Genomic DNA, 18,611 nt, shown 5'->3' on the forward strand with positions numbered 1-18,611 from the left:
TTTGGTGCCAGAGCTGTTGCTAGTGTTGAAGGGACTGCTGTGGAGACCACTAGTATCACATTTTGAGGCTGAGAGGTCGACTCTCCCTACCTGCTTTTCAATGATTTTTCTAATTCTTGCTCAGTCTCTTTCAACTATTCATTAAGCTTGAGGACTAAGTCCATAAGCTCTTCTTCAGATTTCTTTTGGATAACTTCAGCAGTTTGTGGATGTCTTGATGGTGGCAACTTTAACTGCTTTCTCAAGGCAGCTATGTCTTCATCTTTCTTCTTTATCAGAAGTTAGGAGCTTCCTAGGAGCAGCACAATATTGGAGAAAGTTTATTGCTAATTTTTCCTTGATTGCACCTCCCTTACATGCTTTGACAGGATTGAACAAGGTGTTTCAGTGGGGAGGCAAACAGGAAAAAGCCTTCGAAATCTTGAAAGAAAATATTAGTACAGCACCAGTACTAGCATTGCCAGATCTTCAAAGACCATTTGAGATTGAAACAGATGCCAGTGACTATGCCATGGGAGCAGTGTTGATGCAACATGGTAAACCCATATGTTATCATTCTGAGACATTTAATTCTGCAGTAGTTAATTATCCCACATATGATAAAGAATTGTATGCATTAGTGCAGAGTGTGAAAAAGTGGAAACATTACCTATTGGGCAAATAAACAATTATACATACTGATCATCAGCCACTTCAATATTTGCAATCACAAACTAAATTGCAGCAATCAAGACACTATAGCTAGATGGGTTTTCTACAACAGTTTCATCTAGTCATCAGATATAAGAAAGGCATACACAATAAAGTTGCAGATATGTTGTCTAGACCAATCATAAATGCATCTACTATACTTGAGCATAATTCAGTATTGCATGAAAGCTACATTGAACAATATGCTCAAGATGTAGATTTTAAAGATGTATATGCAACTTTAAGTCATGGAAAACAAGTAGAAGAATTGGATTATCATGTTAAGAGCCAACTCTTGTATCATTTGGGAAAGCTATGCATTCCACAAACTGAAAGAGTTAACATAATTTGGGAAGCACATACTTCTCTAATATCAAGTCATTTTGGTGTAAGTAAAACAGTTGGACAACTGCAAAGATTCTGCTATTGGCCAAGAATGCATGAAACAGTTTCTAGATATATTAAAAGGTGTACCATGTGTGCTAAAAGCAAGCCTAGCGATAGAAAACTAGGCTTGTACACTCCACTTCCAGTTCCTTCTCATCCTTGGGAAAGTGTTTCCATGGACTTTGTTGGGGGGTTGCTGAAATCTAGAAAAGGTCATGACTATTTATATGTTATTGTGGACAGATTCAGCGAAACATGTATTTTAATACCTTGTAACAAACAAATTACAGCTGAACAAACAGCAAAGTTGTTCTTTCAGCATGTCTGGGTGCATTTTGGGTTACCCACTTCCATAGTATCTAATCGAGATTCCCGATTTGTGGGGAAGTTTTGGTCAAGTTTGTGGGAATTGATGGACACGAGACTGAAGAAGAGCACAGCCTTTCATCCACAAACAGATGGCCAAACAGAGGTGGTCAACAGGACAGTGATCCAGTTGCTCAGGGGCTATTGCAGCAAGCATCCCAAGCTTTGGGATGAACATTTATGTTATGTGCAACATGCTTACAACCGTGCTAAACACTCTTCTACACAAAAATCTCCTTTTGAGACTTGTTTTGGTTTTATACCAAGGTCTCCCTTGGATTTTGTCTTTAGTAAAGACATAACAGTTGATGGACACAGTGATGTGGACAAAGAAACTAAGTTCATTAAACAGATCCAAGAAATTCACCAGGCAGTGCAGGAACAACTGGAAAAGAGCCAAGCCAAGTACAAGGCAAGGCATGATAAGCATCGAATTGAGCATAGCTTCCAAGTTGGTGATCAAGTCTGGCTGTACATTAGCAAAGACAGAATGCAAGGTGAAGGAAAGAAGCTGAAGCCAATAAGGTATGGGCCTTTCAAGATACTTGAGAAAATTGGTGAGAATGCTTTTCGCCTTGATTTGCCAGCTTACATGCACATCTATTCAGTAGTTAATGCAGAGAACTTGAGACTATTTGAACCTTCATTGATTGAAGATCCTGAAGAGCAAAGTCAGTTGCCTTCTATTGATGATCTGTTGCCTGAATATCTCAATGAGTTGCAGGAAGATACAGTTCTGGACAGGAAGGTGAGAACTATGCGCAGAGGGGATGTTGAGTACCTCAGAATCGGACTCAAGGGTTCAAAACCAAGCAATGCAAGATGGATAGAGATTGGGCAAGTGAGAAAGTTGTATCCTCACTTGATTGATGCTTAAAAACCAACTTTTGGTGGTCCAAAAGCCTTTCAGTGGGAAGGCGTGATCCAAATGGATCCTAGAATAACCTCTAAGTCTTCAAAATCAAAACAATCGCAAAAGGATGAACTTTTCAAAAAGTCGGAAAACACTATCGACAGCCAAAAACATGAAGAAATAGTGGAAAAACAGAGTATCAGTGATTTAACACTACTTTGCATGAGAGTCGTCGAATCTGGCCGATCAATAGTCCAAATCCGATCGGCAAATCGCAATCGGCAGTGGCAAGCGAAGGCTATCAGTGGTGACCACATGGTATATGCGACAGCGATCAGTGGGGTCAACAAGGACCGTCGATCAAGCGCGCAGATCGACGGCCCACGTTGCATCGCAATATCGCATCGGCAAACCATAGAGGAGTAGGGCTATATACATATACATATATGCGATGCGATAAGCTGGACCCGACAAGGCTACAGGCGATATTGGATGTAATTTGAGATCCACCAAACGACAGATTTCTATGTATTTCACGTATTTCGTTTATTAAACGAAATACAAAGGATAAAGCATCGATGCAATGAACCAGACCCAAAAGGGTTTATTAATACTGTTGTATGTTGTTTCAAGTCCGCTATGAGCGGGATTTCATATTTTAATGTATTTTTTTATATAAAAGGGAAATCACAAAACAGGCAGGATTTCGGGAGGACCAAAGGCGGTAAGTGGTTTGGGCTGGGCTCCGCCTGAGCCCGTACACTAGCTGCCACGTGTCTAGGCTGAGGAGAGAGAAAACCACCCTTATCGGGCGGTTAACCCCCGTACGAAAGGGCCACCCGAAATGAACCACAGCCGTTGGATCTGGATCTCCAAGATCAATGGTGGAGATGCGATAAGAGTTATAAAGCAGATTCATAATGTTTCAAGTCCGATAAACAACAATTCGGCACAGTTTCACAATTTTGAATGTATTTCTTTGTGTAAACAGAGAACGGCGATTTCGAAGGATTTCAAAGGCCTGATGACCCATTACATTACAGTACAGGTGGCCACCATCCCAGGAAGCGTTTAGCAATCATTGCTAAACGCTCAGTAAGGGATCTAAGTGGACAGAGGTCGGGAAGCCAGAGAGCCAGAGAAGGTGAAATGAACAGACAGCGCTGATTTGCTTTAAAGCCACAGATTGACAACAAACAGAGCAGGCAGTGCTGAGACAGAGCAAAGACAGAGACAGAGAGTGATAGAGAGAGTCTGTGTACTCAGAGAGGCTTGAGGGGTTCAAGCAAAACTCTTGTTGTTGTATCTGTTGTGTGTTGAGACTCAAATTGAGCTCATACTCTTGTAAAACTCTGCTTTAAAAGACATAATAGAGAGGCCACCACTGAAGGCTCGACCAGGAGATGTAGCCCAGGAGTTTTGGGTGAACTCCATATTAAACTTCTTGTGTTTATGTGTGTTGTCTATTATGTTTCTTTAACTACTTCATTGTCTATGTATTTCGCAATCTTATCGATCCATTGCACAAACTAACATAGGCATATTCATGCACATGAGTCTGTAATACCTTAATAATTGTCTAAGATCTCATTATCAGATCAAAAACAGCCTGAAAAAGTCCAATCAAAACTGGTCAACGAAAGTCAACCCTGCAGCCATCCCTAGTACAGTCAACGCTGGTCAGAGGAGAGGTCATATTTCCTTGGTTTTTGTGCCCATATTTGCGGCCTTCTAGGACAGAGATACCTCACCCAAACCAAAGTCAAAACAGGTCAACACATCAAGTCAGTGTAGTCAAACAACCTCCCTACAGCTCAATCAACACTGGTCAATGCAGTCAACAAAAACCTGTCCTCCTTTCCTTCGCACATGTGAGAGAGAAGATTGCCCAGAAATGCGTACCCAATCACAAGAGGAGAGAGAGAGAGATGTGAGATGAGATGATGGTAAAATGACTTGAGGTCTACTTTTTATATGCAACGTTGAGGATGAATTGGGGGTTTGAGTGCCTATTTTGCTTGCTGGCCGACCTTGACAATTTGTCCATAATATAAATAAATTCATATCTTCATTTGTACATTTTGGAATTGGATGATCTTTAGATCAATCCTACACCTCTCGAAGAGAGAAATCCAAGAAAATATCAGTTGTCATAAATAAGATGTCCCATGTGGAGTTTGGCCCTAGTTGCCAATTTTAACAATTTACATAGCTTGCATAGCAAGCCCAAGTTCCAAAACTTCAGCTCATTTTATGTACTCTTTTATCATAAAATTAATAAAATGGCTCAAATTGTGTTGTTGGACATTTTAGTGTTTTAATTATTGTGTATGGGTTCTAGTGTATTTACTGTTCCTAGTCCATTGCTTGGTATTAGCTGTTAAATTGCAATTAGGAATATTACACAAATCCAAGTAATGATGATTGAGAGAGAATGTCTCTCCTCTATTTATACAATCCTCTAAGGGATTCGAATAGCCTATTTTAGCCTAATAATGCCCCTAAAGTAAAATAATGTGCAAAATAACAATACTTTTGGTGACAAGCCCGATAAATAGCTCCATAAAATAAAAAATAAGCCTCTCAAAAGGGCCCAAATGGTAATACAATAGCTGGGAGGGTCTTTGAAAGGCCAAATGGAGTCCAACAAGTGTCGAAATGAAGAGAAGGGCTCTAAAAATGCTGATGAAGGGGATGGCCCTTTGATCTCAAAGCAAGCAACCTGTGGTGCTCCCAAGTGGTTGGGGGGGCACAAAAACATCCTCGTGGGTCTCCAAGTGAATCGAACAAGCATGTATCCCACCTACAAGGGCTAGAATATTGATGCAAGCCCTCCCTTTGTCTCCCATGGCGAGACAAAACCTCGTCTGGGCCCTAGAACAATTGCCAAGTGTGTGATGCAAGTGTGTAGCCAGCTGGGCAAAGTGGTCCAGGTGCATCATCATCATCAAATAAGCGGGACACGAGCGAGCAATGAATGGTGCTGAAGGATCCCATGGCATGGTAATCTGCTCTCTGCAATAGTGGAGGCCCATGGCTCTCAATGCACACCCTACAAGTGCCAATATGACCCTCTGGAAGGCTTGGACCCCATCACTTCTTGTTCTTCCAAGGTCAAATCAAGAGACATCTTCCATCCATGATAGTCAAATTTATCATGGAGCTTGTCTTAAGTCAGGAAGTGGGATGAGGAACCCATTGAGCCTTTTGTCCTTGTCCAATTGTCTTTGGTGATTGCTCTCATTCTTGCTTGGGCTTTGTCCTCGCCTCAACTCTGAAACCATGTTAATTTTAGGCAACAATGGTATGTTCTATGCTTTAGAGCAATTTTACTTCAATTTCTTTATTAGCCCAGTATCAATATTCAAATTAGCAATCACATCAACATGATAGTAAAATGCAAATAGAACATAAACATAAACCATAGAAGACAAGCCAAGACAAGAGGGCACAAGATGTGGCACCAGCCATGGACAAACCCCAATGTGGGGAAACCCTTGATCAATTCTTCTTATATTCTTCAATAGTTCAACAGAGAGAGATAGTACAATTTACAAATCTGATATTTTGTAACAGCAGTAAAAAGCCCTAACCAAAAAAGTCAACACTAGTCAATAGGGCAGATTCCTTCCTCAATTTTGCTCAGTCAAACCTAGTCAACTTCGGCCTCCAATAGCAAGTCTAATCAGCCCAAAACAGTCTGAAAAAGTCTAGTCAAAACTAGTCAACAAAAGTCAACCTTGCGGCCATCCCTAGTACAGTCAACACTGGTCAAAGGAGAGGTCATATTTCCTCGGTTTTTGTGCCCAGATCTGCAGCCTGCTAGGACAGAGATACCTCACCCAAACCGAAGTCAAAACAGGTCAATGCATCAAGTCAACGCAGTCAAACAACCTCCCTGCAGCTCAGTCAACGTTGGTCAATGCAGTCAACAAAAATCTGTCCTCCTTTCCTTCGCACGTGTGAGAGAGAAGATTGCCCAGAAATGCATACCCAATCACAAGAGGAGAGAGAGAGATGTGAGATGAGATGATGGTAAAATGACTTGAGGTCTCCTTTTTATATGCAACGTTGAGGATGAATTGGGGGTTTGAGTGCTTGTTTTGCTTGCTGGCCGACCTTGACAATTTGTCCATAATATAAATAAATTCATATCTTCATTTGTACATTTCGGAATTGGATGATCTTTAGATCTAAGTTGCAGGAAACGTGGCCCTAGGGGTCGTTTCTTCCCGGGAAACGAAACGAAACCCGGAAACGCGTACCGTACGGCCTGGAAACGCGTTTCCGGCCGTACTGCCATGTTTCCCGAAACGGAAACGTGGCAGTACGGCCGGAAACGTACGAGCCACGTTTCCCCAAATTTATGTGTTGCTTTTTTAAAAAAAAAAATTAATTTGTTTTTAAATTTTTTTTAGGTTTCCGGGATGTTCTAGAAACCTATTCTAAAGTTATAAAAGAGCAGTTTGTCTCATTCTCTCATCACACTATTCAGCAAGTCATTTCTCTTGGAGACTGGCAGTTGTTTCAGCTAGGGTGTTTTGAGCAGTGAGCAAAGTAGATTTCAGCAGCGGGAGAAAGAGATTTCAGCAGCAAGAGAAAGAGATTTCAGCGGGAGATTTCAGTAGCAGCAGATTTGGCTCAGCTACAACCATATTTCTCTTCTCTTTTCTGGCATTTCGGGGTAGTCTCAGCCACAGATAATTAATTTGGGTAAGCCACATTCATTTTTTTAGTTTTTTCTTACTATTTCTTCAATTTTTCTAGGGTTTAGGCAGCCAAAAATATGAAAAACGTTTTTTATTGATAGATTTGTTTTTTAAATTTATTTTTGCAGCAGATTTGGCTCAGCTACAGCCATATTTCTCCTCTTTTCTGGCATTTTAGGGTAGATTCAGCCACAGAAAATTAATTTGGGTAAGCCACATTCATTTCTTAGTTTTTTTCTTACTATTTCTTTAATTTTTCTAGGGTTTATACAGCCAAAAATATGAAAAATGTTTTTATTATTTACAGATTTGTTATTTTAATTTATTTTTGCAGCAATGGCTTCCAGCCAAAGTGCAGCTGCAAGTTCAATCCCTAGGGCCAACCCAAGGGCTGAATATTATCCTCTTTGGAGGCATGTGACGAAGCTTCAAAGATGTGGAGGTGGTGGCTCATGGGAATGGCGATGCAATCTTTGCAATAATACGTACAAGGGCTCCTACCCAAGAGTGAAGGCGCATCTATTGCATGGAGGAGGACAGGGGATTTCAGGTTGCACAAAAACATCAGATCCGTTGGCAAGGAGGGCATATCAAAGAGAGCAAGATGAGGCGGATGGTACTAAGAGAAGGCATGATGAGCTTACTCAAGCTCCATCTAACATTGAGCCAAGGATTGTAGTTGAAGCAAGAAAGAGGAGAGCTGGTCACACTCAACAACATGAACAACCAGCACCCAAAAATACCAGAGGCCCAGGGGCATCCCCTTCAGTTCAGGATAACAGAATTGCTAAATTGGTGAATGTGCAAGCAAGAGAAGAAACTGATTCCAGAGTGGCTAGGTGCATTTATGCATGTGGTATCCCATTCAATGTTGTTCGCTCTCCTTACTGGCAAGATATGATAAGGGCAGTTAACAAAGCTCCTCAAGGGTACAAGGGGCCCAACTATGAGAAAGTCAGAACCCAGCTTCTCAAAAATGAGGACCTTGTGGAGGACATTTTAGCTCCAATTCGTTCTTCGTGGAGTAGCTCTGGGGTTACCATAGTCTCAGATGGTTGGACAGATATGAGGCGCAGACCATTGATAAATATCATTGCCACTTCCCCCAAAGGAGCAATGTTTATCAAGGCAGAAGACTGCTCAGGAGGGGTGAAAGATGCACAATACATTGCTGATGTTATTATAAAAGCTATTGAACAAATAGGGCATAACAAGGTGGTGCAAGTTATCACGGATAATGCACCGGTTTGCAAAGCTGCAAGTTTAATTATTGAGGGGAGGTATGACCACATGTTTTGGACACCATGCATTGTCCATAATCTGAATCTGATCTTAGAGGAGATCGACAACAAAGTTTCCTGGATAAAGGAACTCACAGGGGAAGCAAGGGAGATTATCAAATTCATCACCAACCACCACCAGTCTCAGGCCATATTTCGAGAGTACTCCAAATTGGAGTTGTTAAAAGTTGCTGAGACAAGATATGCCTCAAACTTCGTGATGTTGCGCCGCCTTGTTGAGGTTAAGCATGCATTAGTTTCTATGGTGGTGAGTCAACTTTGGATTGAGTGGAGACAAGCAGATTCAGAGCGGGGATCTATGGTGCGTAGATTGTGCCTTGATGAGGATTGGTGGAGCAAGGTAGATTTCTTGCTAAAGTTCACAACCCCTGCATTTGAGCTTCTCCGGAGTGCTGACACTGACCAACCTTTCTTGGGAGAGGTATATGATGGCATGGATTTCATGGTTGAGAAAACTATGGAAATCATTTCGCAGGAGTCTCCACAACTTTTGTTTGTTGATGATCATTTTGCTGGTTTGATCAAGAAAATCATTGTTGATAGGTGGAACAATTTCAATACACCATTGCACACTTTAGCACATGCTTTGAACCCCAAATTTTATGATGAGGAGCTTATTGCTAAAAGCAATGGGAAGAGGAAGGCACCCCATAAGGATAGAGAGGTGGCTACTGGGGTGAAAAAAGCCCTTATGAGAATGTTTCCTTCTCATCTACATAGGGAGGTAAAGGAGGAATTTGCCAGTTTTGCTGCAGGAATAGATGATTATGCAGATATATCAGCTTTGGAGGAGAGAAGCACCATGAATCCAGTTAGGTGGTGGATTTGTCATGGAGCAAATGGTGTACATTTGCAAAACCTTGCCATTCGTATTCTTTCACAAGTGGCAAGCTCTTCATCAGCAGAAAGGAATTGGAGCACTTATGGTTTTATTCATTCTATGAAGCGCAATAGGTTGGGCTCACAGAAAGCAGAGGATCTTGTTTATGTGCACTCCAACCTTCGCCTTGCATCTCGTAGGGGTCCAGAATACAACAGTGGTCCTTCTAAAGAATGGGATGTGGATGCAGAAAATCCTGATTTGGATCTCTCTCTTGCTGCCCTGAATATTGAGGCCGAATCTGATAGTGGAATTGGTGCATCATCTTCTTCAGCACTACCATCCACTGTTGAGCATTATGCTGCTTCTATTTTTGATGAGGATTGTTATGATGAGGATTAGTCTTTTGTGACTTGTCTCTATAGTTCTTGCAACCTTATAGTCTTTATTGTACTTGCAGCCTCATATACTAATATAAATAAAGGCTGATTTTGGATTTTCCTATATTTTTATTTTCATTATGTGATCATTCATGACTTATGAGTAAATGTGATGTAAATTTAATCTTAATGTTTAAATGTAATAAATTATAATCATATAATGTAAATGTATCATTCATGCTTTATGATTGCACATATATATAATAATAATTTTTAAATATTTTTAATATATATATATATATATATATATATTATTATATATTATTATATATATTCGCGTTTCCCCGTTTCCAAAATTTGGGGAGGTCGCGTTTCGTTTCGCTTCCCGTTTCGGAAACTCGTTTCCGTTTCCCCGTTTCGTGCAACTTAGCTTTAGATCAATCCTACACCTCTCGGAGAGAGGAATCCAAGAAAAATATTAGCTGTCATAAATAAGATGTCCCATGTGGAGTTTGGACCTAGTTTCCAATTTTAACAATTTGCATAGCTTGCATAGAAAGCCCAGGTTCCAAAACTTCAGCTCATTTTATGTACTCTTTTATCATAAAATTAATAAAATGGCTCAAATTGTGTTGTTGGACATTTTGGTGTTTTAATTATTGTGTATTAGTTCCAGTGTATTCACTATTCCTAGTCCATTGCTTGGTATTAGCTGTTAAATTGCAATTAGGAATATTACACAAATCCAAGTAATGATGATTGAGAGAGAATGCCTCTCTTCTATTTATACAATCCTCTAAGGGATTCGAATAGCCTATTTTAGCCTAATAATGCCCCTAAAGTAAAATAATGTGCAAAATAACAGTACTTTTGGTGACAAGCCCGACAAATAGCTCCATAAAATAAAAAATAAACCTCTCAAGAGGGCCCAAATGGTAATACAATAGCTAGGAGGGTCTTTGAAAGGCCAAATGGAGTCCAACAAGTGTCGAAATGAAGAGAAGGGCTCTAAAAATGTTGATGAAGAGGATGGCCCCGTGATCTCAAAGCAAGCAACCTGTGGTGCTCCCAAGTGGCTATGGGGGCACAAAAACATCCTTATGGGTCTCCAAGTGGATTGAACAAGCATGTATCCCACTTGCAAGGGCTAGAATAGTGATGCAAGCCCTCCCTTTGTCTCCCATGGTGAGACAAAACCTCGTCTGGGCCCTAGAACAATTGCCAAGTGTGTGATGCAAGTGTGTAGCCAGCTGGGCAAGGTGGTCCAGGTGCATCATCATCATCAAATAAGCGAGACAGGAGCGAGAAATGAATGGTGCTGAAGGATCCCATGGCATGGTAATCTGCTCTCTACAATAGTGGAGGCCCATGGCTCTCAACGCACACCCTACAAGTGCCAATATGACCCTCTGGAAGGCTTGGACCCCGTATAGGGAGACCAAACCCCAAGATGAAGACCCACCTGCAATCCTATATAAGATCCAATGTGTCTCCTCACCTTCCAGTACAAAAAATCATTAGTGTAATTGAGCAAATGAGCTTACAAATCATGGAACCAAGTGGGCACTTCATAGTGGCATGCCCTTCAATAATGGGCTTTAGAGTGTACCGGTGTATCCAAGTTCAAGAGGGAAGTTAATCAAGCACCCTATCAGGTCGTTTCAACTCCTAAGGGAGTGACAAGTCCATGGTACATCCGTCCTATAGTTGGTGGCATGTGATATAATGATGGAACAGAGTGGGCCATCAGGGAAAGGCTCCAAGCCACATGCCATGGTAGAAGGGTAGCTGTCATGAGGGTGGCCCACATTTGGGTGCATAGATGTAGGAGGGAGCAGTCGTGGTACATGAGTTATCCCAGCCCTTTTTTACCCTTCTTCATATGCCTTTTGCCTTTTATTGGTTTTTCCTTCATAGTTGCTTGGGGCTCCAAAGAATAAGAGCATGATGTGTAAGATATAACAGTGATTAACCCCTTAAGGTTGGGCAGTTCATCGCCCACCAGGGGTTGGGACGATCATGGGTTCCTTAATGATGTCGGGGGCCAATATAGGGGGCCCTAGTAACCATGGTGATAGCCATAATGATAGGGGTAGAGCTCATGATGGCTTTCGCCCACGTGGTAAATTTCTATGTCCCGGCCATGTTTTGCATTTTGTGGTACATTTCCTGTTGAGAGTGGCCAAATTATGCTTTTTACTTTCTTTTTAGCTGCATCAACCTTGAGGGCATCATTCCATGTCCGACCCAAAGTGGGGACAAGGGGAGGGGGAGGATAGCTCCTCATGGACTCAATGGACAAATGTGGACCCAAATGGGAGATATGTGAAAAGGGGTTATAATGAGTGGAGGGAAGTGATGTATGTGGAGTCGGGAAATAAGACCACGTGACCAAAATCGGGATTTTCCATGTAATGCCATTCCTAAAGCTAGTAGCCAATAAAGGAGATCCCACAAGACTAGGATACAAGGTTAACCACCAAATTGGACAAGGGGACAAGAGCACAAACCAAGCCCATCCTTTTTGCTGAATCCCCCCACTAATCCATGCCCAGAAGTGTCCATGATAAGTTAGAAAAAATACCCCAACTACATAATGAAAGCCATACCTTCGGGGTTGGAAGGCCCATCTTCAAACATACGATCATAACAGATGGGCGAGGGCACATAATGGTTGGCTCAAGTGGCGGAGATGGTGTCACATCATGCTATCTGGCGACTGCAAGGAGCTGCTGGCTACCAGTTGAATACAATCTAGGGGAAAAGTTTCTCCCATGGGTGTCACCCACAAGTGGTGGGTAACATCTGGCTCCAACTAGGACATGATCTCTCAATAGAGTACACGGACGTACTCGAACAGGGAGGTTATGAGAACACTAGCAATCTCTTGGGACCGTAGACCTGTTACCAGCACATGAAAGACCAAGCACATGGGGCAGCATGTTTTTGCGATGTCTTATGATGACCCATGCTTATGTTAAGCCATAAAAATCAACAAGAAATAAAATTTATTCTAAATGCAATTGTAATCTAAATGCCTCTAATCCAGCATGATAAAAGAATATGATGTTAGTTCTAATGCGAAAATTGATATGCAATGCATCCTATCCAAAATGCACATTATCTCAGGCAAAGACTAAGTGTAATCATAGAGCCAGTGCAACCAACATATCATTAGATCAATATAAACATGCCTGCCAATATGATCACTCTTGTAGTAAATCCAAAAGCCAACATAGAAATAATCACATGGAGGATGATGTGGGTGGGAGGCGGGAAAATATGACCCCCATATGAGGTGGTAAGGAGTCCTAGATGAGGGGAAAGACACCAACTTGGAGGCTTGGAGCCTTTCCTGCAAACACAGAATGGAAGAATGAATGACCAAACTCAAGAACTCCCCATCACGATCATTGTTCATAACGTTATGCTTCGTGGTTACCACAAAATCATGACGGGATGGAAAAGGGGACCGAGGAGATGGAGGGGCATGCCCAACAAGTTGCTCGATTTGATTGTCATGTTGGAAAGGGGCAATGATTGTGTGCTTATAATCCTGAGGGTATGATTTGGAAAAAGAGATATGTCTAGCGAGTGGCTCTTCCTCAACACCACACTCAGGAGAGGGAAAGGATTCATCAATATTAGTGATGGTATGAGAAAGGGCGAGGCAAGGGCTATTGGATAATGTAGCTATGTCATTGGGATCTTGGAGAGGGCAAGGGCAAGTAAGGCTCATGTAAGTGTCGTCATCGGTATCATAAATGGGGCCAACTACCTCCAATAGACCTTCTTCATGGATGGGAAAACAATAATCCTCCTTCTCAAGGGTGTGAATAAGTATACCATTGTGAGTAGTGCCCTGGAGAAAGGGACAATCAATTTCCATTTCGTTGTAAGTATCATAAATAGGTTCATTGTCAAAATGATAGTTACCCACATCCCATTTTCCCTCGTGGATACATAAGAAATCAGAAATGTCAACCTTATAGGGAGCTATAATATCCATATCCTCTAACGCCTTTTCTTGAACAAGAAACCCTCTTTCATGATGTTTATCCTTATGGGCTTGAATAGGGCTTTCATTCACATCATGTTTTGAATTTTCTTCAAGGTCACCCTGATCATCCAATTGATTACATTCTATGGGGCTTTGATGTTGATTATAATATTTTTCATTGACTAAGTCAATCAAGATATTGAAGGTACAAGTATGGTGAGAAAGCTCAAGGAGACGGTCGGGATCCCATTTATAGGCACATTGTACATGGTAGAGTTCATTGCTCTTCAATCTACAATATTCAAATATGAAATCCCTATCCTTGTGCTTTATCAAATACTCATAATACTCAACACATTGGTCCACACTTTCCTGCAATTTTTTAAGGTCTTCATGATCAAGTTTATTGAAAGGAAAGCGAAGAGCGATTTCTCTTTCATAACAAGCCATCTCTCATGATTTTACATTTAGGATTAAAATGGAGTCGCCAAGGTGAATGTAAATGCCTTTATAGATGCTTGCCTCACCCTACAAGCATTTAACTTTGAAGTTCAGATGAAGAACTAGGGCTTAGTTCTTCCAATGGAGTCGCCAAAATGATGTCGTAAGTGAACAAAACACACGTCTTGTTTCCCCACAACGGCGCCAAAAATCTTACCGCTCAATCTAGTAGGGGTCCTGGGAGGGGTTCCAAAGGGGCAACTACTAGACCAAGTGGCAAAAATGGGACAAGGACCCACTGTCATCTCAGTCGATGTCCCTTGCTCTTTATGGACTTTCACCGATGGGAGGAGTCCCGGTATGAGGGAAATCACTATGAATGGTAAGTCAATGATGGGATAGATAGTGATTTCAAGAGCCCATTCACAGGAGAGACTCAAATTATGGGCTTGCTTGCTTTAGAAGCAAGGTGTGGGGCTCTCCAAGAAAGGCTCTAAGGAGGCCCAAAGTTAGGGATTAGAAATATTGCTTGATCAGGAATGCCCTAGACCTAAGATTCCTAAGATAAGAGGGTTTCTAAGTGGCCTTTGTGAAATAATGAATGATGAAGGTATGGGACCACAAAGAAGCCCAAGTGGACCCAAGCAAAGTCTAGGGTTTCAGATGAAACTCCAAACAAAAGATCTAAACCAAGCAAGGGGAGAAGAAGGGATCAAAACAAATGAAGACTGCTAGATCCTTTGAGTTTTCTAGCAAAATAGATCCCCCTGAAGGCCGCTAGCCTAGAAGGACCAAGGGCTAAATGATTTGGGAGCTAGGGCTTTGGGTATCTCACAAACCGAAAGTAGGATTGACTTGAAACTTGGAGGGCATGTGGAGGACACCCCAGCGCAGCTCCTTACCAACTCGTTGGACAAACCAATGGCCAAATTGGAAATCATTGGAAGCCCTAGACAAGTCATCTAGGGTTACGACAGAAATTTTTTGAGAAAGGAGGTGAAAGTGTGGTGATCATCAAGGACTTGTAGACCAGTGCCTTGCCAATTGAGGAGAATGGAGTCAAAGTGATTTTGATTAGGGTCTTTGCTTTATCAAGGAGCCCTATTGCAACTTCGCATGCCCTAGAGAGGTAGCTACAAGACAACAAGGGTTATACTTCGATTTTCTAAGTAATGGAGTTTCAAGGTGCAAAGAGTCAACCCACCCCTAGGAATGTTTCAATCTCCTTTCCAAAAATGAATAACATATGCAACGAGGCAAGATTACCAAGTGTTTAAGGATTTCGCAATACAATTAGGGCACAAAAATAACCATAGCAATAGTGTTCCATACATTAGACAATAAGCATGTAAAATTTCGCATAAAAGAAAGCACTTACATGACATAAAGATTATATCTATCCAATATACTTGCAAGAATGAAGCTCCAAGACAAATAACAAATATTCAAACATCAAAATGCATCAATTGATCTCCAATTCGTCCATCAAAAGGTAATGCGAAATTCTCAAGAAGAGAGAGATATAAATCCAAGTGATGATGACTGAGAGAGAATGCCTCTCTTCTATTTATACAATCCTCTAAGGGATTCGAATAGCCTGTTTTAGCCTAATAATGCCCCTAAAGTAAAATAATGTGAAAAATAACAATACTTTTGGTGACAAGCCCACCAAATAGATCCATAATATGAAAAACAAGCTTCTCAAGAGGGTTGAAATGGTAATACAATAGCTAGGACGGTCGTTGAAAGGCCAAATGGAGTCCAACATGTGCTGAAATGAAGATTAGGGCTCCAAAAATGCTGATGAAGGGCATGGCCCCTTGATCTCCATGCAAACAACCTGTGGTGCTCCCAAGTGACTGTGGGGGCACAAAAACATCCTCATGGGTCTCCAAGTGGATCAAACAAGCATGTATCCCATCTGCAAGGGCTAGAATAGTGATGCAAACCCTCCCTTTGTATCCCATGGTGAGACAAAACCCCATTTGGGCCCTAGATCAATTGCCAAGTGTGTGGTGCAAGTGTGTAGCCAGCTGGGCAAGGTGGTCCAGGTGCATCATCATCATCAAATAATTGGGACACGAGCGAGCAATGAATGGTGTTGAAGGATCCCATGGCATGGTAATTTGCTCCCTACAATAGTGGAGGCCCGTGGCTCTCAACGCACACCCGACAAGTGCCAATATGACCCTCTAGAGGGCTTGGACCCTGTATAGGGAGACCAAACCCCAAGATGAAGACCCACAAGAAATCCTGTATAAGATCCAATGTGTCTCCTCATCTTCCAGTACAACAAATCATTAGTGTAATTGAGCAAATGAGCTTACAAATCATGAAACGAAGTGGGCACTTCATGGTGGCATGTCCTTTCATATTAGGCTTTAGAGTGTACCGATGTCTCCAAGTTCAAGAGGGAGGTTAATCAAACACCCTGTCAGGTGGTTTCAACCCCTAAGGGAGTGACAGTTCCATGGTACATTTGTCCTATGGTTGGTGGCATGTGATATAATAATGGAACAAAGTGGGGCATCAAGGAAAGGCTCCAAGCCACATGCCAAGATAGAAGGGTAGCTATGATGAGGGAGGCCCACATTTGGTTGCATAGATGTAAGATGGAGCAGTCGTGGTACATGAGTTACCCCGGCCTTTTCTTTTTACCCTTCTTCATATGCCTTTTTCCTTTTATTGATTTTTCATTTATAACTGCTTGGGGCTCCAAGGAATGATAACATAATGTGTAAGATATAGCATTGATTACCCTCTTAAGGTTGGGCAATTCATTTCCCACCAAGGGTTGGGACGATCATGGGTTCTTGAATGATGTCGGGGGCCAATATAGGGGGCCCTATAAACCAGGGTGATGGGCATAATGATAGGGGTAGAGCTCATGATGGCTTTTGTCCACGTGGTAAATTTGCATGTCTCGACCATCTTTTGCATTTTGTGTTACATTTCCTATTGAGAGTGGCCAAATTATGCTTTTTACTTTCTTTTTAGCTACATCAACCTTCGGGGCATCGTTCCAGGCCTAACCCAAAGTGTGGACAAGGGGAGGGGGAGGCTAACTCCTTGTGGACCCAATGGACAAATGTGGACCCGAATGAGTGATATGTGAAAAGGGGTTATAATGAGTAGAGGGGAGTGATGCGTGTGGAGTTGGGAAGCGGGACCACGCGACCAAAATCGGGATTTCCCATGTAATGCCATTCGAAAGGCCCACCTTCAAACATATCATCATAACAGATGGGCGAGGGTACATAATGGTTGGCTCAGGCAGCGAAGATGGTGGCACATCGAGCCATCTGTTGGCTGTCGGCTGAAGACAATCTAGAAGAAAAATTTCTCCCATGGGTGTCACCCACAAGTGGTGGGTAACAGTACCCATGCAACTTCACTCCAACTCCAACATATCTAATCCCAAAATCCATTGTACCTCGCAGGTACCTCAATACATGCTTTGCTGCCACCCAATGAACTTGTCTCGGCTCCACCAGGAATTGGCTAAGTGTGTTCACAACAAAACAAATATCTAGCTTAGTGTTGACCAAATACATCAAAGAACCTATCAGTTGCCAATATAGTATGTGATCCACCAACTCGCCCTCAGAAGCACTCAGCTTCTTCAGGTTAGTGCTCATCAGTGTAGACATAGACCTGCAATCCTCCATCCTAAACCTCCTCAAGATCTCAACTACATACTTTCCCCACCTTAGGAAAATTCCTCCTAGCTATTGCCACACCTCCAATCTCAAAAAGTGGTGCATCAAGTTGATATCATTCATTTAAAACTCTGAAGCAAGATCATCCTTGCACATCCCTATGAGCTTCTCTAATCCCATCAAGAAAAAATCGTCAAAATAAAGGACCAAGATGAGCAGCTCACCCTCAACAAGTACATAGTACAAGTTGTAGTCTGCCTCACTCTTGGTGAAACCCAAACCAAGAAGATATCCATCGATCCTGGTGTACCATGTGCGTGGAGCCTGCTTTAGCCCATAAAGAGCCTTCTTCAACCTACATACATGAGACTCTCTCCCATGCACCTCAAAGCCCTGAGGCTACTCAATATACACCTCCTCTTCAATCATCCAATTGAGGAAAGCAGTCTTTGCATCCATCTTACGTATCCTCCACCCCATCTCTGAAGCAATGGACATGACTGCTCTAGTGGATGCATATCTAGCGACGGGTGCAAATGTCTCCTCGTAATCCACTCACTCCTACTGGGAGAAACCTCCTGCCATGAACCTCGCTTTGTACTTCTCGACACTACCATTAGATGCCTGTTTGATCTTGTAGATCCATCAAGAAGTGACCATTGATTTTCCCTCATGCCTCAGCACTATGTGCCACATTTCATTCCTTATGATGGAGCTATACTACTCCACCATGGCAACCCTCCAAGCTTGCACATCTGCAACCTCCTCAAAAGTAGAAGGCTCAGAATCACTGATGTTTCTCATCAAGACCATGTAACTAGAAGATCTTGTTGGTGATCTTCTCTGTCCGAAAGTGTTGTTAGGAGCCTCCACATGCTCCTCAACATCCCTCAAGGTCTGCTTGGCCCATATCGGCCTCCTCTTGGTAGAGCTTGAAGGAACATCTCGCTCCTCCTCCAAATCTACAAGTTGTGTCACTACTGCTACTGTTGTTGGTCCATGCTC

At 42.1% G+C, this 18,611-nt stretch overlaps 1 protein-coding gene and 1 long non-coding RNA gene across 5 annotated transcripts in view; one reads left to right on the forward strand and one right to left on the reverse strand.

Annotated features, from left to right (window-relative positions):
• The window catches only part of LOC149205841 (kihadalactone A synthase LFS-like), a 406,192-nt gene that overhangs the window by 346,604 nt on the left and 40,977 nt on the right, over positions 1 to 18,611 (reverse strand). The gene's annotated exons all lie outside the window — the stretch shown is intronic.
• Positions 6,911 to 7,970, forward strand: LOC149205842 (uncharacterized). Its single transcript, XR_016251897.1, has 3 exons — positions 6,911 to 7,009; positions 7,134 to 7,213; positions 7,340 to 7,970. It is a non-coding gene; the product is annotated as an uncharacterized LOC149205842 (long non-coding RNA).

The sequence above is a fragment of the Pinus tabuliformis genome, chromosome 1_2 (assembly GCF_031772625.1).
Source record: "Pinus tabuliformis cultivar Carrire ecotype Pingquan chromosome 1_2, CPIR1, whole genome shotgun sequence".
Taxonomy (NCBI): Eukaryota; Viridiplantae; Streptophyta; class Pinopsida; order Pinales; family Pinaceae; genus Pinus; species Pinus tabuliformis.